We start from the raw sequence: 3,680 nt of genomic DNA, 5'->3' as shown, positions 1-3,680 counted from the left end.
CTGTTCAAAACAAAGCCAGTCCACGATCCTATGAGACAAGCTCGCAATCTAGATTAGCTTGCATTCGCGAAATAGACAGCACGCGTCCCGAGGTTTATCCGTCATCTTGGTGGTCCGTTCAACCCTACAAACAGAGGTAAAACCGATCAATCTAAGATTCTTGATCAAACCTAGAATTAATAGGAGTTAAAAATGGATCATCTCATAATCACTAGATTGAAATCGATTCCAACTAGAACATGTTGAGATGTTTTCTATAGTTTCTGATTTAAATTATAAGAAACCCGAAATCTGGAATCAAAACCTAAACCTTAAAAAGCTAGAATCCGACTTTAAAAGTGCTCTTGCTTGATTGAATCTTGATTGATTGAGGTTTAGGATTGATAGATTGATTGATAGATCTAATCTCTAAATTCGAAATCCTTAAAGGCCTTGAACCTTAATCGGTTACTTGAAAGTTTTTAAAACCCTAATCTCGATTTTAAAATTCTAAGGCCTTGAACCTTAAAAATTAAAAGATTGAAAAGGTTGTATCAAAATGATAGTTAGTTGCTAGATTACCTAAATAGATTACAACTATGCAATAGGATTGAAAACTTATAACCCTTATTGTATATGGCCGTTGGCCTAGCATCCGGATGGTTAAGAAACCGGATTGCTAATGATCCAATCCTTAGGATTGATGTATCACATAAAATACCTGAAGCTTAAGCATCAAATAAATGACCGTATTGTCTCAAGAGATATCACATCTGATGATATGCGACTTGTTGCATATCCTAATGACCGATCTTAAGATCGTTGGAATACACTAAGAGGCCGTGTGGCCTAGCATCCGTATTCACATATGACCCGGACTGCATCATGATCCGATCCTTAAGATCGTTGTATCACATAATAATCGTGAAAGTCTAAAGCATTACATTGCAAAGCCGTATGGCCTTATATCCGGATGGATATATAAACCAGATTATAACATGAACCAATCTCTAAGATTGTTGTATCACACTAAGATGGTCCGTGAGTCTAAGCATCACAAGACATGGCCGTGTGACCTACTCACACCATGATCGATTGTTTCATAGATGCGTAAGGACTTGTTTGTGGCCGAGCTTGTTAAATATCATGCGGCTACATGACCACATTGTGAACCTAAATTATTAAATGACAATGTGACTCTAGATATCGAAAAGGGACTTGGTGATACAATCACCAAGGACAACAATGAGAATGAATTGGTACAATATTCCATCATCTCATTGAAGGTCTAAAAGATCAGTACATCATTATGGAAAATCCACTAGACTTTGGGTATGCTTCACAGCATAGAAATTACCACCATAAAACGGTGTTGCTTCCAAAGGCTAGAAATGACTAGAAGAATCTAAGATTCTTGGATTACAAAGTCATGGATGAGTACAACTCAGTCTTGTTTAAGACAGTCTCGGTGCTGAGACTTTGTGGTGAAATAGTAACCAAGAAAGAGTTACTAGAGAAGACCTATTCCACATTCCATGTGTTAAATGTCATACTGCAACAACAGTATAGAATAAAAGGCTTCACCACTTATACTGACCTAATCGCATGACTGCTTCTGGCAGAGACCAAATTTCGATACGACTAGTCTTATGCTTTATGATTGCAATTGTGTTTTAACCTAAGGATCATTCACGATTTTTATATATAATGGAATTGGTTTTAAAGTTTATTGAATCTTGCCTGATCTTACTTGAACATATGGATGTTTTAAAGTATTGCCTAAAGGGCATAAAACCAATAAACCATGAATGGTATAGCAAGCATAGTAAAGAAACTATGGCTAAGGCATTTGCCTATAAGGCATTATATACACCCAAAGAAAACGTGGTCCATTGAGTTATAATGAATGGTTTCCAAATAAGAAACAATGGACAAACTAGAAGGAAACAAGTTCCTTCAGATTTTGAAAGAAAATCGCCTAAGACCTTGAAAGAAAGTGATCGAAAACTATACCAATGATCCCTACTGATTTAAAACTATGCTACAGATCAGTATGATAAGAGGCAAGAGAGGTGGTGACTATAAGACATAGCCCACGAAATATACACTATATGGCAAGATAGGATTAGCCATCCTAAAGTTTAAACTTGATGCAAAGAAATTGAAAAGGCACAAAGTTATCCCGTAAAGATCTCACGTTGTGTAACATGTACACATAGGGAAACTCATTAGGCTTAATTATCCCAAAGCACCACGACCTTATAGTATGGTCATGAGGGGGAGAGAGGATAAACCCATGATCAATACTACAAGTTCGTGTACTATGGTTTAAAGACCATGTTATATGGCTTGGCCATTACTCGGCCATAAAGGGCCATTACCCGGCCAAAGAGACCATGATACAAACGGCCAAACCAAAGAGGCTATCACCTATAAACAGCTTGGCCACGACCTGGCCATGACTTGGCCGTGACTTGGCCTCATAGTGCAGCCTTGGCAGCACACAGTCCATGACTCGGCCAAAGAGGCTGAAGAGACCATGAGAGACAACGGCCTGGCCGCAAAGGCCATAACCGGCCAGTTCGGCCATTACATATAAAAGGTTCGGCCATTACCTATAAGCTTGACTAAGATGAATTTAGACATATGAATACATACATAATGATCATATGCATCAGGCCATATAAGTGAGCATAGATATTCCCATCTAAGAATGAATACGGGTCATAAAACCAGACATACCATCTTAAGAGACTTTGAAATAAACCACCACATACATATATGTGCCGTCTAAGATGGAACCTCAGAAGAGGATTGGGAATATATGTTGGATAGGAGTATTACTTTCTCCCACGAATTCAAAGACTTGAGCCAAAACATGGGTGATTAAATAAGGCCAGGTACGGATTGCATGACCAAAAGATCCGACTATCCAAACATTAAAGGAGAAAGATTATAAGCTGGATAAAGAAAGAGTAAAGGAATGATAAGAATGGTTTTAACCATCATTGTCTTGGCAAGATCCTCGGACTAGAGAATATGATATAAGACGTCCAAAGAAAGATTATACAAGCTATCTAACTGAGAAGCTAATCGAGATGCCAGACACTGACCCGAAAAGAATGACTAAGTCATAACCAGCTTAGCACCAAATGAAACGTCCTTGAAGAGACATAATCAAGTTGCTATAAGAGTCTATACAAGATAGACCAAGTGTTCCATAAAGATAAAGGAACCTCGGATAGAAAGAAAAGAGAAAGGTGCATAGACAGATCCGAGGTCATGATAAGAGAAACCGTACCAGACATAGAGATAAGGCTGGCCAGCTACACATCTAAGGTACCAAACCAAGTAGTCTTGGGACGCCAAGCTACTAGGTAACAAGGTCCTGGATAATGAAATCTCAAAGTGATCAGATCATGTCTGGAACATAATGGAACCACATGAAGGTGTCGACACACACACATGAACATCTATATAAAGATGCATAAGAGAATAGCACTTGAACATAAAGAGATAAAGCGAGGATCAGTGAACCCACGAATGAGTACTCATCATACAATCATAGAATCATAAAGATTATAAAGAATAGAAAGAAAACGTGGAGGTTCAAAGTATCTAAAGAGAGATGAGCGTATTGGCCATGTACATATACAGAAACGCCATCCGATAAACCAGTGAAATAGATGGATCTTGTGAGA

This window comes from Brassica napus, unplaced genomic scaffold (assembly GCF_020379485.1).
Source record: "Brassica napus cultivar Da-Ae unplaced genomic scaffold, Da-Ae ScsIHWf_224;HRSCAF=388, whole genome shotgun sequence".
NCBI lineage: Eukaryota > Viridiplantae > Streptophyta > Magnoliopsida > Brassicales > Brassicaceae > Brassica > Brassica napus.
The sequence above is the reverse complement of the archived record's forward strand: the minus strand, read 5'-3'. Positions refer to the sequence as shown.